The sequence below is a fragment of the Saccopteryx bilineata genome, chromosome 5 (assembly GCF_036850765.1).
Source record: "Saccopteryx bilineata isolate mSacBil1 chromosome 5, mSacBil1_pri_phased_curated, whole genome shotgun sequence".
Lineage (NCBI taxonomy): Eukaryota > Metazoa > Chordata > Mammalia > Chiroptera > Emballonuridae > Saccopteryx > Saccopteryx bilineata.
The window spans coordinates 149,644,124-149,660,547 of NC_089494.1; the positions used below are offsets into that span (position 1 = coordinate 149,644,124).

General features: G+C 39.9%; 1 pseudogene; it reads left to right on the forward strand.

Annotated features, from left to right (window-relative positions):
• The first annotated feature begins 12,658 nt into the window (after positions 1-12,658).
• Positions 12,659-15,250, forward strand: LOC136306570 (AP-3 complex subunit sigma-1 pseudogene; annotated as a pseudogene).
• Positions 15,251-16,424: the final 1,174 nt, after the last annotated feature.

Below are 16,424 nucleotides of genomic sequence, written 5' to 3' on the forward strand. Positions count from 1 at the left end.
ACTCCGAGATTGTTTTGCAAATGCACAAAACTCTGGCTTTCAAAAAGTCAAGGGTAGAAGCCCACGCTGACCACAGTGAAAACAAGCTATCACACTGACTCCCTCTTGCATCTCTCTCACCCGTGTTTGATTCTGGTCCAGGACTTCTCTTTGCCATTGATAGGCTGGGTTGACTTTGAATCTGAGAAATAATCAAATTTGGGTTTGGTAGCTGAAGGTTTTTAGAAAACTTTTAAATAAGTTTGTATTACAAGAGAAATAAATGTTCATTTTAGAAATTTAAAAAATACAGAGAAAAAAATTAATATCACCTATAATTGTACTACTCTGATATAATTATTGTCAAGTTTGATATGTTGCCTTTCAGTTTGTTTTTCTTCCTTGTGAGATCATAAGTTTGAGTGTTAATAGATTTCTTCTCCCTCCTCTGCCATAGAGATCTATCATCCCAATGTCCTGAGCTCAGAGGGTATGTTGAACAGGAAGACTTGTCCTGTGGCCGGTGGAGACTAGCTTCATGGGATCCCAAACGCCCTATGGGTACTTTGCTCTCCAGTCCTGGGGAGTGTGTCCTTTCTTCAATATATTTTTTTTTATTGTGGCAAATACACATAATGAAAAATTTGCTATCTTAACCATTTCTTTTAATTAAAAAATTTTTAAAGATTTTATTTATTAATTTTAGAGAGAGGGAGAAAGGAGGGAGGAGTGGGAAACATCAGCTTGTAGTTGCTTCCTGTATGTGCCTTGACCAGCCAAGCCCATGGTTTTTTTCTTTTTTTAAAAATTTTTATTTATTTATTTATTTATTTATTTATTTATTTATTTTACAGAGACAGAGAGTGAGTCAGAGAGAGGGATAGACAGGGACAGACAGACAGGAATGGAGAGAGATGAGAAGCATCAATCATTAGTTTTTCATTGTGCGTTGCGACACCTTAGTTGTTCACTGATTGCTTTCTCATATGTGCCTTGACCACGGGCCTTCAGCAGACCGAGTAACCCCTTGCTGGAGCCAGCGACCTTGGGTTCAAGCTGGTGGGCTTTTCCTCAAACGAGATGAGCCCGCACTCAAGCTGGCGACCTCGGGGTCTTGAACCTGGGTCCTCTGCATCCCAGTCCAATGCTCTATCCACTGCGCCACCACCTGGTCAGGCCAAGCCCATGGTTTTGAAGCAGCGACGTCAGTATTCCAAATCTATGCTTTATCCACTGAGCCATCACAAGTCAGGCCCATCTTAGCCATTTTTTTGTATTTTTGTATTTTTCTGAAGTTAGAAGCGGGGAGGCAGTCAGACAGACTCCCGCATGTGCCCGACCCAGGATTCACCTGCCATGCCCACCAGGGGGAGATGCTCTGCCAATCAGGGGCGTTGCTCTGTTGTGGCCTGAGCCATTCTAGCACCTGTGGCAGAAGCCATGGGGCCATCCTTATTGCCTGGGCCAACTTTGCTCTAATGGAACCTTGGCTGCAGGAGGGGAAGAGAGAGATAGAGAGAAAGGAGAGGGGGAAGGGTGGAGAAGCAAATGGGTGCTTCTCCTGTGTGCCCTGGCTGGGAATCGAACCCGGGACTTCCACATTCCAGGCTGACGCTCTACTGCTGAGTCAACTGGCCAAGGCCCCAGCTTAACTATTTTTAAGTGTATAGTTCAGTGACTTTAAATACATTTATAGGATTGTGTTACCATTACCACCATCCATCTCCAGATCTCTTTCCATTTTGTAAAATTGAAACTCTATCCCCATTAAACAATAACTCCCCTCTCCTGACCCTCTGGGACTGGTTTTGACCTCAGCTTTCTATATACGCTTTGTCCATTAATTGGTGATTGTCTAGGTATCTTTTTCTTTCTTTTCATTTGCCCAGAAAACAGTCACCTACAGCTGTATCCTGGCCCAGGAGAGTGCCCAGACCTGTACTGCTCCTGACCAAGCTGCTGGTCCGCCCTGCTGCCTCTCTGGGCCTGAGGAAGGCCTCAGGAAAGTTCTGGGACAGGCCTCCAGGCAGACACTACCCGTCCTCTGAAGCTGGTCCTGGATATGAGGCCTCTCTGGCCTCTTTTTTACTGGCCTCTGTTTCCAGCATTAACCAGGTGAATATACTCCCATTTCATTACTTCTCACTGCCATTTTGCTGCTCCAAATTCCATGTATCTTGGTCAGGATTCTTTTCTCTCTTCTATTTCTCTTCCTCCCTGTCTTCCCAGCCAACAGCATCTCTATAATCTTTGCGTTTCTGAAATGCTTAGCTCTGACAAGTTAAGCTCTGTACAAATTCTGACGTACTTATTCTAAAACTCACTATATGTCAGATGCTTAGGTATGTGCCTTTGGATAACCATTATGGATGATTTTTAAAGGCATTACAGCTATTTCTAGTTAAAACTGAGTTCTTATAAAAAACTGTGGACACAAGTCACACACATACACAAACCTGTCTTATACCTTTAATGAAGATTGTTCCACTTCCACTTACAGATTGAGAACCCATTGAAGACAGGGCCCCCCTCTCTCCTTTTTATCACCTTGGTTCTAACATACAATGCTCAGTGCATGAACTTATTTAATTTTCCCCAAATCCTATGAGATCGATACTTTTGTGTCTCACTTTATAGAAGATTGCCAAAGTCATACAGCCACTAAAGGGTAGAACCAGGACTTTACCCAGGTCAAGGTCTGGGACCCTATGGCCCATGATTTTGGCCACCACTGATTTTGAAAGCTGAACAGTCATTTTAGTTTAGATGAGGCCACCTAAGCCTCAAGAAACAAGTGGGTTTTCCAGGTTCTGTGGCACATTTTCCATGTAGCTGGGAGCCCAGTCCTCCTTACTCCTACTTTAGTGCTTTTGATGATAGAATAAACCATTTCATTTGCTTCTATGGGAACTGGTCTGGGTCTGTCCGACATTGTACAATCTAGCATAAAGTCACCAATAATATGTCTGCTGAAGTTGAGTCCCCAGACTAATTACTTTTAGTCATTGCTCTTTGTTCCAGGTATTCCCTTTAAAGTGAGATGATGTAACAAATAATAACCTCTCTTTTCAACTTAATAATATGATCCTTTAATCCATTATTTTTAATGATAGTCACACAGAGACAAGGCAGCACCACAGTATAAATAACATTTGTTCTTGAGGCTCTTCTTTCTTTTGGGCTACCCAAAGAGGTGAAGCCCCTGCGAGCCTCGTGGGGTGAGTGTTCAGTGGGACCTTGTCTGAAAGTCCTGGTGACCCACCAGGAGGACAATTGACATGGATCTTCCCTTGCCTTTTCCTTTTGTCTTTTGAGTTCTGCTTGACCTGAGATGGGATATGTTGTTTATGAAGGTTGACACTATTAATGAGAAGACAGCCTACAGGCATTACCTTTCTGCTTTGGGGATTGAGAGGTGCAAGTTTAAGCATCAACCAATGTATACAGCTAACTGTCACTGGATCAATTTCCAGTGTGGTTTTTTTCTGTTCTGCTTCCTTTTATGTAGAAAGGAAATACATGACTTTGAAGGGAAGTATGGACCCATGTGTCCTCCAGCTGGCCTCCCCATCTCGTAAAGTCAGCAATCTTTAGGATTTTGAACCTTACATGTATATGCTTCCCCCACCTCCCTGTTGTTATTAGCACATTGATAACTGCCTTTTCACTTCATTAATTCCCTGCATTGCTGCAGTTTTCCTTGGTCCTTCCTTTCACTTTAGCCAGAGGTAGAAATCAGTTTAGCCCCTCAACAAAGAGTGCTTGGCCACCTTCTGTTCCTTAATGTTTCCTGAAATATAGAAATTACTTCTTATACTCGTAAAAAAAGGCCTGTGAGGTAATTTGAACCCGTCTCCCTTGCCAATGTAAGATGGCTTCCCACAAACATTTTTTAGGGATCTTCACAAAGCCCTCCCTATACCCCTAGTCTACTCACTGAAATTTTAATAGTTATAATTTATTGCGTATCTAGTATGTACAAGGCATTTTACAGTGTGTCCGTAAAGTCATGGTGCACTTTTGACTGGTCACAGGAAAGCAACAAAAGACGATAGAAATGTGAAATCTGCACCAAATAAAAGGAAAAATCTCCCAGTTTCATATCTATTCAGTGCAGTTTGATGTGGGCTCATGCACAGATTTTTTAGGGCTCCTTAGGTAGCTATCCCTTATAATAGCCTCTACAGACTCATCACTGACTGATGGCCTACCAGAACGAGGTTTCTCCACCAAACTGCCGGTTTCCTTCAACTGCTTATCCCACTGAGTAATGTTATTCCTATGTGTGGCACCTCGTTATAAATGCGCCGGTCACGAATTCGAATTTAGCGATCCACAGAACACACTGAACTTTCCTCTGTACTGTCCACATCTCAACTGGCATAGCCACGGGCTGCTCCGCTGTATACACGGTGTTACGACATCATCTGTGCATGCGCACATGCTGCCACATCATCCTACAGAAACTGGGAGGGTTTTCCTTTTATTTGGTGCAGATTTCACATTTCTATCGTCTTTTGTTGCTTTCCTGTGACCGGTCAAAAGTGCACCATGACTTTATGGACACACTGTATATTGCAGGGGTCCCCAAACATTTTACACAGGGGGCCAGTTCACTGTCCTTCAGACCATTGGAGGGCCGGACTATAAAAAATAACTATGAACAAATCCCTATGCACACTGCACATATCTTATTTTAAAGTAAAAAAACAAAACGGGAACAAATACAATATTTAAAATAAAAAACAAGTAAATTTAAATCAACAAACTGACCAGTATTTCAATGGGAGCTATGGGCCTGCTTTTGGCTAATGAGATGGTCAATGTGCTCCTTTCATTGACCACCAATGAAAAAGGTGCCCCTTCCGGAAGTGCAGCGGGGGCCAGATAAATGGCCTCAGGGGGCCGCATGTGGCCCGCGGGCTGTAGTTTGGGGACCCCTGGTATATTGCAATATATATATATATATATATATATATATATATATATATTATTTAATCTTCATCATTATTCTGATAAGTAGTTATTGTGATCTACAAAATGAAGCTCAGATGTAAAAAGATTAAGTGATTTACCCAGTTATACTTGCAAGGAAAAACACTAAGCCTCAAAACCAAGCCTTCTGGCTTCAGAATCAATACCTCTCCCATTATGTCATGCAGCCATGACAATGTGTGACTGGGTTGACAGGAATCCCTTCCATGCACTGAATTTGTGGGAAGACCCTTATTCTGGTGAGTAGGGGCTTCATATCCGCATCCCGTAGGGGTGGTGTAAAGCACTGGCCTGTTTACAATGCCAGTCCCATTTGTTCTGATTCCAACATGCCATGTCTTGGTTTCAAAGGAAGAGGCTAAGGCCAAGTATTGACTGGCGTGTCCTTATACTTTAAAAAAAAAAGAGAATTCACTGACACACATGACTGTGGATGTACCAGTTTGAATGTCAGGGACTTTTCAAAGAAATTTTGCTTAATTAACTTGAAACCAACTTTATTTTTGAAAGGATTTAGCTGTACTGACATATTTAAAGTCTGCAGATGGTCTGGATCATCTCTTGTAGGCTTCTGGAGGATGGGCTAGAACAGGACATTTTCCCTCTGAAGATGTATTGAGAATTCTAGATTGAAGGGGCTTTCGGGGTCCTCTAATCCAATATGATTATTTCACAGATGAGAAAACCCAGAGCCAAGGACTTTAGGCTACTTGCTGAAGTACATAAGGGTAATAATGATTGGTAAAGACAGGAGGACCATAGACACCAGGAAACTGGGCTTTCTGTCAACCTATGCTGCTGCCTAGGGCACACTTTTCCATTTTTGTTCCTTTGACAGTCTGTAGCTTTAAAACAGTGGTTCTCAAAGTGTGCCCCGGGGCACACTGGTGTGCCCTAGAAGATTTCCACATGTGCCCTATGGTATTCCAGAGAAGTATGTGCCTGTTGGGTACCAAAAAACCAACAGGGTTTTCGGAGTTTAGATTTTTGGGGGACAGAGGTGTGGGGAATTGGCTGTAAGCTGACAGTCTGCTCAACCCCCACCTCACTTGCCTGATTAGGTTGCAAAAGGCTGTTAAGCTATGGTGCTGGATTGTTTACACTACCCCCCATATTCCCCAGAAAGACTGGAGGCAAGTTTCTTCTATCCTTTGTTTGGTGTAAAGTTAAGATGATATGTATGGTGGGGGTTTTCTGCCCTCTACACAATTAAGAGTAAAAAGAGCCTGACCAGGCAGTGGCACAGTGGATAGAGTGTCGGACTGGGATGCGGAAGGCCCAGGTTCGAGACCCCGCTTGGGCGCAGGGCTCATCTGGTTTGAGCAAAGCTCACCAGCTTGAACCCAGGGTCGCTGGTTCGAGCGGGGGGGGGGGGGGGTTACTCGGTCTGCTGAAGGCCCGCGGTCAAGGCACATGTGAGGGGGCAGTCAATGAACAGCTAGGGTGTCGCAACGAAGGGCTGAGGATTGATGCTTCTCATCTCTCCGTTCCTGTCCATCTGTCCCTGTCTGTTCCTCTCCCTGACTCTCTCTCTGTCTCTGTAAAAAAAAAAAAAAAAAAAAAGAGTAAAAAGAGAGGAATTCTTCAATGTATTGATGAGGAAATGAGAGTTTGCCTTTCAAATATGTGCCCAAACATTGAAGAAATTGCTAGGACACATCAGGCTCATGTTTCTCATAAACACAAGAACAAAAAAAACTTAACACATTCGCGCTGGGACCTGCCAAATTTACTAAATCTTACTAAGAATGTATCTATCTATCTATCTATCTATCTATCTATCTGTATATATATATATAACTTTTTTGTCTTTCTTTATTTCTTAACTCCTCTTTTTTACAAATTCTAAAGAGCATAACTCAAAAAATTTAAGATAAAAATGTTTTTTAATGTCAGAATAAATTTAATTTTGTCATATTTATTTTGTTTAATTACCATAAAAGCATGCTTGGACTTTATATTTTTTCTTTAATATTTGACTTAATTATTATAACATATTTCTCAGAAATTTGTATATAGTGCACCTACAATTATTTGCAGGATTTTAAATGTGCTTCTACTGCAAAAAGTTTGAGAACCACTGCTTTAGATAATTTAATAAAATGTTAATCCTCTCATTGGTAGTAAAATCAACCTCAAAGTCTTGCATATAGTAACCCTTGTTACTCCCCACTCCAGCTAAAAACAACATCTTCATGTTGGTAACCAGCTAAAACCGACAATAACAGGGAGAATCACCAGAGCAGGGGTGACTAGGGAGTAGCGTCTGCTATTTCTGCTGTTTTTGGAAAAACAATTTATTTCTCCATCTCTATAGACTTCAAATGGCAACGTGCAAGCAAACAAGATATACTTTCTTTCACTCATAAAAGGGAGAGCTGAGAAAGAGATAAGAGGCAAAACTCCTGGGGCAATGTGAATGCAGCCTTAGCTAACTAGAATTTTTAGTTGACTGGTGGCCATTCGCCCAATGAGTCAGATAACAAAGCTTTTACTGTCATTGGCATAGTTTATAACAGATGATCATTGATCTGACGTTCATTTAATTTTATTTCAAAAAAATCTGATTTCAGGGGGAAACTTTATTTGCTTGGACTTCTCAAACAACCTCACTCTGCCTCTTCTGTGTGCGTGCCTAGCTGGGAGATAGAAAGTGCTAGATACTGTTTCAGATATTCCCCAATTTGTGTCCAGTTCAGGGTAAAACTCTGTCCTGAGATGAATTCTGGCTCAAGATTCAGGGTCATCTTTAGAATGCAATGCCCAGGGAAAGGTGTGTTGGGATTAGACTCCCTCCACCAAATATATATATTTTATATATTATATAAATATATATATATATAATTTTTTTAAAGGTAAAATCTAGTTAAAAGAAAGCCGGAGGGAGCTATGAAGGAGATAACAGAGGCAAGGCCTGAGGGGTGTTCTGATTTCTGGAATGAAGGGTGGGGGTGGAAGTGCAGGCTGTGTTTCTGAAAGGGCCTCAGAGGGTTTTTAGTGGATGGGGTGAACTTTTGACCCTATTTCCCTTACTCTTTTTTGAAACTTCATCAGCAAGTAAAGCAACTTTTATGAAGCTCATGGCCCAGCCAGATTGGAAACAAGGTTACTGGCCCTTTTGCTTTAACTTAGAGATATGTCTACCATGAGCCAAAGCCAGAGATAAAGTCATGAATTTCTCAGGGACATTTCCTGAACTGAAATCTCTTTAGACAAGGACAGCTCTAGGATAGCCAGCCTAGGGCTTGGGTGGTGAAATTAGATTTGGAAAGTTCTAGGTAATGGCGGCTGAGTTATATTTTTTATTGAGCATCTCTACTTCTTTAGTTATTAACACCATCAAAAAAAAATCTGGAAAGATGTGACATTTAATCTATGATTATTCCTGTCCTTAAGTTTTTATCTGCAGATATAGGAACGTAACACTGGCTCAACTGAGGATATGATGGGCTTGAGTTCATAATCTTGTTCTGTCCTAAATAACATGCATTTTATGGAATAAAGGAAGAATGGAAAAGGAAGATTGTTAGGTTTCTTAGGAAAAAGCAGATCATCAGAGGAATGATTTCTCCTCTGTTTAGATTTGGGGCATATTGCTTTAGTGTCCGGGTCTGCATAGCACTGAATTCTCTTCCTGACCAGGGATGCGTAGACATTCAACCAAAAGGGGTGATAAATTGGGTATTGGATGATAACTCATTGCTAAGTTATTAAATGAAAGTATCTATTTTGAGACTCAATTGAACCTACTCTATTCTCCTTTGAGTTTTTGGTTTATGAAAACAACTTATTGGACAATGAAGTCAAGCCAACCAGAATACACAGTTTGAGATCCAAATGCTTGATCCTCTATTATTTCCAATGTACTAGAAAAACCAAACTAGTTCAACACTGCTTAAACATAGATTGGAAAGGAAATAATTTAGCCCTTTGAAGGCCTGAACTTATTTAACTTAGCTATAGATTTAATTTATACCCCCAAAATGGAGTTTAATGGTTATTTTAGCTGTAAATAAATTCAGTGTAAGGATGACAGCAGCTGAAGTCCATATTTTAGCTTTGCAGGACAATCACTAATGAATGGGAAATTGCCATGTTTGAAATTACTGATGAAGAAAAAAGGTTGGTAGAAGACCACACTTGATCCTTCCTCTTCAGTTCTATGTCTTTCTCAAAGCTTCTGGATGAGAGTTCATTTGTATAAGAAAAGTCCTTTAGTGAAACATTCAAAATAACAAACATCAATTAGATGCTGTGTTCATAGGATGTCTTTTATCTTTAGACCTGGGAGTGCTCTACAAACACTCATTAATCCTTCCAAAAGCTGCTGCCAGCCAGATTCTAGTGTCTTTCTTCCCACTGAGAAGGAAGTGATAGTGTCAGGAAACATTTCTTTTCTCCGTTTCACTTTTGTGTGGGGTGCAGTCATCATCTCAAGTATGCAATTACCAAACCAGAATATACGAGGTGGACCTGGATGTTTAACAAAATGAGTGCAGATGGACCCAGAACTCCTTAGCATAATGAAAACTGAGGAGTGAGAACTTTAAAAGAGTTTATACTTTCAAATAGCACAGATCACTCTAAGTGAGATATACTATATTTTTTATAAAGTGTATATATTTTTTCATTGAATAAATTTATTTCATAGTCTGTTTTCTTTTACCAATATGTAACCTACCTCATGGAAAGGCATAAATTTAGCATCATTTATGCAAAGCCATTAAGTGAATTTAGAGCCCCCCCTCTGTAAACATTTGCATTCTCAGATGGGGGGCAAATATTTCTATAGTAAAACCTTGCTTTCGGTCAGTGTTTCATAACACTTCAGTTTATTTTATTTTATTATTTATTTATTTCTCTATTTATTTATTTTTAAGCGAGAGGAGGGGAGATAGAGAGATGAACTCTTGCATGCATCCCAACTGGTATCCACCCAGCAATCCTCATCTGGGGCTGATGCTGGAATCAACTGAGCTATACTCAGTGCTGGGCTGATGTTTGGACCAACTGAGCCTCTGGCTACGAGAGGGGAAAAGAGAGAGAAGAGGGAGAGAAGCTGATGGTTGCTCCTCCTGAGTACCCTGACCAGGAATTAAACCTGTGATGTCCATACACCAGGCCGAGGCTTTACCCACTGAGCCAGATATAATGCTTCAGTTTAGAAACGAATGAATGTATCTTGATGACAGTTTGGTGGGTAGGTTAATTTATGTCTCATGTTTCTGTCTCTCCCAGTTAGAACTTTTTCCTGATTCCCCCCTTCTGGAGAAAGAAGGCACAGATGTAAATTGACCTAAAAGAGTGGACAGGGTGGAATTACCCTGGGGCTCCTGAGACTGTGAGGAATGGGATCACCTGGAGGTCAGAAAGAGCCAGAGGCAGACTGAAGAAGCAGCGTTTCCTTATTTTAGCCAATGGTTACTGTGAGCCACCTGCTTAAACTAGAAACCTAGCAGTTGTCCATGATTCCTCCTCATACACCTCTACTTGGTCATAGAGTTCTGTTGATATTACCTGCAGAGATATCCTAATGGCGATAGTTCAGACCCTCATCATTTTTTCTAACCTGGATTTTTCTAACAGTGTCCTGACAGATCTCCTTGTCTCTCATCTCAGTCCACTTCAATTATCTCCAAATTGTTGCCAGAGTGATCTTTCTATAGTACAAATCTGTGTCCCTCTCCTGTTCAACTTTCACTAGCTTCGTATGGTCTTCATGATAGCATTCCATCTTCAAAGCATGCCATACAAAGGATATTATCTGGCCTGGGTCAATGTTTTCAGCCCAACTCTCACCACCCAGCCTGTGGGCCATGTGTCAGCTCTCCAAACTCTAGCTCAGTGGTAGTCAACCTGGTCCCTACTGCCCACTAGTGGGCGTTCCAGCTTTCAGGGTGGGTGATAGCAGAGCAACCAAAGTATAAATAAAAAGATAGATTTAACTATAGTAAATTGTTTTATAAAGATTTATTCTGCCAAACTTAGCGAAAATTCAACATAAAGTATTTGGTAAGTAATTATTATTATAAGCTTTAACTTGCTGTAAATCTGCTTTATAAATTTTATAAAGTAAAGTTACTTCCCTACTTTATAAATCACCATTACTGTGGAACCAGTGGGCGGTTAGAAAATTTTACTACTAACAGAGATAAAAAAGTGGGCGGTAGGTATAAAAAGGTTGACTACCCCTGCTCTAGCTCTTTATCTTGTGGCTTTGCTGACCCCCCTACCAGATTCAGTTATCACCTGGTCCAGAAAGCCTTCTTTAAAACTGTCTCCCTCCACTTAGATCTGGATGGAAACACCTTGATGGAGCTACAGTATGCTGTTTATTTAGTCTAGCAGCACCCTGTGCTTCCCTGTGGCAAAGCATTTATCAATCATGGTCATTGTTTCTTTGCTTTCCTCATTGCCCCGTGAGCTCTTTGAGGGCAAAGGGTGGCTTTTATCCATAAAGAGCAAGAAATATAATGGTGCCAAATAAAGTTTGTGGACGTAGTGAATTAACCTTTGAGTAGTGAGTATTTTGTTAACCCTTTGAGTGAGGACATACGTGAATGTTTGTACTACTCAAAGGGTTAACGATTTAGAAAAACATTCAGAAATTCTTCTAAAGTCCTGTTTTGGTGAGTGCTATATTGATGCGTATATCTGTAAAAAGTTCAGCATTCCTGAACATATTTCCTTTCATTGTTCCGTTGGGTTGCACGACTTCTGGCTGTGGGACTCCTGAAGAGCAGAGGTCATGTCCACTATAAATCAGTACCCAAAGACGTTGTAGAAGAGAAAACGATTCAAAAAGGGTTCAGTAGTGGGGTGATGGGCACACAATATGATCAATAGTTCAAATGCTATAGAAATGTTTACCTGAAACCTGTGTACTCTTATTGATCAATGTCACCCCATTAAATTTAATTTTCTAAATAAAATAAGAAAACCAAAAATAATTTATTTGGCTTTCTTTGGAAGCTCCAAAAAGAACAAGAAATCCTGCTTTGCATTTGGGAACAGTACTGTTTGAACTGGCTCCTCTCTATTTGACTGAAAAGATTCTCCTGTAGTCCCGTCTTTGGATACTTCCAAGTGTGCCTGCTTTATATCGCCAACATCTTAGAAAGAAACCTTGCAAATCCATCTCCACCCTACTTGTTCCGTCCCCTGGATAATTGTCAGACATGTGGCCTTTCTTTGCTTCCCTTGGGGCCAAAAGGTATGAAAACTTTCCCTTTAGCCTCTGTCCCACCGCTTGTCCATGCTCTTAGTAATATTTTTGTGGTCTTTTACTAAGATTCCTAAGTGGTAAACCGACCTCCGGAGGCAAATACTATTAGGCAGCCAGTGAAAGTTGTTAAATATGCACATGGAAGGCATGGGTTTTTTTAATGGAAACAATGTGTTTTGATGTTATTTGCATGCTATCGAGGTGTTTTTTTTTTTTTTTTTTGGTGTAGTTAGTGACTGGCTTCCCATTCCAGATTGCCCTTCCTCTCTCTGCCTTCTGGCCTCTAGCTCAGCCCACGCTGTGTTGCATTAACAACATTCACTAAGAAAGTAGTTCAAGCATCACTTGCTCATGTTTCCCTATGCATGAGACCAGCTAGGTCACAAGTCTTAAAAAATATGTATTTTCTATGGCATATCATTCAGCCCAAGTCTTTAAAACAATGCCGTGGGACTGCTAATGGGTTTGCCTCCGAAGTTCCTGCCAGAGAGGAAATACTTGGATAAAGGTAGAACTATGATTTCCAAAGAAAGTCTTCAGAATCACATTGTGCTCCTAGTTGCTTTCCTGCTCTGAAACCCAGATACACAAAAAAGCACTATATTGGAAAGGAAGACAAAATCTCATCTCATTTTTGTTTTTCTGTAGGTGTTAACATATATGTAAGTATAAAGGTGAATTTTATTCTCAAATAAATCTCAGGATTGCTTCTCCATCTATACCGACCACCAGAGTGAACACTGGAAGTTAATTCAGATTAATATCCAAGAAGTGGCTCAATTGTGTTTCAGTCAGTATCTTAGTTATTTTAGTTGTTTTAGTAATTGAATCAAGTGACCCCATGTAATAAGATTGCTGGTCAGTCTGGAAATCGTCAATTTTGCAGTGCATTAAGGAACTATGTTAAGAGGCAAACAAAATGGATGTAATATTTCAAGTAAAGAGTTTGGATATTGAAACATGATATTTCACAAGATCTATCAAAGAATTATATAATAACTTTTAAAAACTGCATTAAAATGGACATAGAATCAAACACAGATGTTTATTTGCCTAAAATGTCTTCTACATTAAACAAGAGACAGGCTATGAGGTTTTTTTTTCCATGGATCCAAAGAAGACACACATGTAAGAGTTTGTGTCTTTACATAATTGAAATTATTTGAGTGTATTCTACTTAATTTTAGAATTTGGTCCAGTAGTCTTGCTAAAACTTATACTTATTATGCTTTTTTGCCACAGAGTTGATTCTACACATATAAAAAGAAAAAAAAAACTACCCAGGAAATAAAAATATCTACTCCATTTCCCTGCTTCAGTTTCTAAATACTTTAATATTTTAGACAAGCTGATTTTATTTTAAAAGTTTTATGTTCTAACCAGGTTAGTTGTGCGTTCAATCCCCGGTCAGGGCACATAAAAGAATAAACCAATGAAAGCATAAATAAGTGAAACAATACAGTAATGTCTCTCTCTCTCTCTCTCTCTCTCTTCACTTCCTCTCTCTTTAAAATCAATTAAAAAACAATTACTAAAAATAGCTTCAACTAATTGCATTAATTTCTTTAGCTTAGAGGTACAAAAAAAGCCAACAACAAATCTAAGTTATTATTGAATAATATGATCAACAGTTGGGTCCATGCTCTCTATTTCTCTGGGCTAAGTGATTTCCATGCAACAGCTCATTAAAACCTTACATCACAATCACAAACGGGATTTGCCCATGTTTACCAGCCTCTAAATGAAGGAGTCAGGCACACTCCCAAGCTTATCTTACTCTAATGCAGAGGTCCCCCAAATTTTTACACAGGGGGCCAGTTCACTGACCCTCAGACCATTGGAGGGCCGGACTATAAAAAAAACTATGAACAAATCCCTATGCACACTGCACATATCTTATTTTAAAGTAAAAAAATCAAAACGGGAACAAATACAATATTTAAAATAAAGAACAAGTAAATTTAAATAAACAAACTGACCAGTATTTCAATGGGAACTATGGGCCTGCTTTTGGCTAATGAGATGGTCAATGTCCAGTTCCATATTTGTCACTGCTAGCTGTAACAAGTGATATGACATGTGCGTCCCACATCACCGGAAGTAATACTGTACATGAGCGAGGCGGCGCTTTGCTCACTGACCACCAGTGAAAGAGGTGCCCCTTCCGGAAGTGCCGGATAAATGGCCTCAGGGGGCCGCATGCGGCCCCGCAGGTCATAGTTTGGGGAACCCTGCTCTAATGCATATGATCTTTACCAGTAATAATAAAAATAATTTCAAAGGCGATCTTCATCTCCAACGACCACAGGAAGCAGTGGCTCTGCAATTTCTACCAGCCAATGAAGATACACAACAGCAAGTCATCAGGGAGACATTCCATTTGGAAGCTAGGAGAGATGAGACATTTGTAATTTTCTAGAAGGAGGATTTAAAAAATTTTTTTTAAATTAATTTTAATGAGGTGACATTAATCAATCAGGGTACATAGATTCAGAGAAAACATCTCCAGGTTATTTTAACATTTGATTATGTTGCATACCCATCACCCAAAGTCATATAGTCTTATGTCACCTTCTATCTGATTTTCGTTGTGCCCCTCCTCTTCTCTACCCCCTCCCTTCCCCTCCTTACCCCCGTAGAAGGAGGATTCTTAAATGGAGGCTCTGACAACAAACTGATTTAAAGACATTATATTTGGTCATCTGTGTGGATTCTTTAGAAAGCGAACTTGGTATTTTAGATTTCATTCAAGTATTTGTGGAGACATTAGACAAGTGTTTTGAAAATGTCTGTGAACTGGATTTAATTTTCCATGTAGACAAGGTTCACAATATTCTTGCAGAAAAGGTGATGGAGGGAATGGTACTGGAGACCAATACGAATGAGATTGTTACACAAATTGAGGCACAAAATGAACTGGAGACACCCGAGGCTGGCTTAGTGGGAGCTCCAGCCCCAGCTGTATCAGCTGTAAAGAATATAAATTTTCCTGAGATCCCAAGGAATATTATCATTGGTGACATCAGTATAAAAGTGTCAAACGTGTCCTGATTTAAATAAAAAAATTGAAAAGTCCACACCCAGGTAAAATCCAGGGGGAAAAGTTATTTAAGTTTACCATGCAGTTGTTTACCAAAAACAGAGGAGAAGAGTCATAGCTTTTGCTCTTGGATTTAAGTCAAGGTCTTATATAGAAGTTGTCAAGATCTTGCATAAAATCAGTATGGCTCAGCGTTGTTTTTCTTGCTCAGTGATTTTGAAGAAATTGAGTGTTCCAGTGTGATTTTTTTCTTTCTTTTAAACTGCCTTTCTGTGCCCACCGAAGGCATGCCTCCATGTATTGGCTACAACAGTATTTCAAAAATTGTTGGAAACATTTCTTTAATATGCACAACCCAAAATGTTGGTGTTTTGTGTGGATCACAAATGCAGCATTCCTTGATTCTTTCTGTTATTTGTCACAATTTTCTCTTAGTTTAAATAAACTCCAAAGTAACTAGCCTCCTCCTCCTCCTCCTCCTCCTCCTCCTCCTCCTCCTCCTCCTCCTCCTCCTCCTCCTCCTCCTCCTCCTTCTTCTTCTTCTTCTTCTTCTTCTTCTTCTTCTTCTTCTTCTTCCTCTTCTTCTTCTTCTTCTTTAAAATATTTTATCTACTGATTTTATAGAGAAGAGAGAGAAAGGAAGGGAGAGGAACAGAAAGCATCAACTCATAGTAATGGTTTCTCATATGTGCCTTGACCCAGCAACCCCAGGTTTTCAAACTGGTGACCTCAGAATTCCAGGTCAATGCTTTATCCACTGCACCACCACAGGTTAGGTAGTAACTAGACTTCTAAAGCACCTTTCTCTTTGCCTGATATCTACTTTATATATATATATATATATATTTGCAAACCTCTGTCTTAACAAAGTAAATAAAAGTATATTTGATCACTGTTTAAAAGAAACAAAAAATAATTTTATCTGTTTCTTTTGCCCCCTTCCTTTTTTATACATAGCTCTCAGAAAATTTTAAATTATGTGAGTGGCTTGTGTTGTATCTACCAGACAGCCCTGTGCTAGAAAATATGGGTTGGTTTGATTTTCACCCCTGCTCTTTCCAAGCTATAGTAGATAACTTTGGGTAAGTTATTTAACCACATGTCTCAGTTTTCCTATTTGAAAAAGATGGGTGATAACAGAGATGCCACAGGAACCAAATGAGTTAATATTTGCAAAATGCTCAG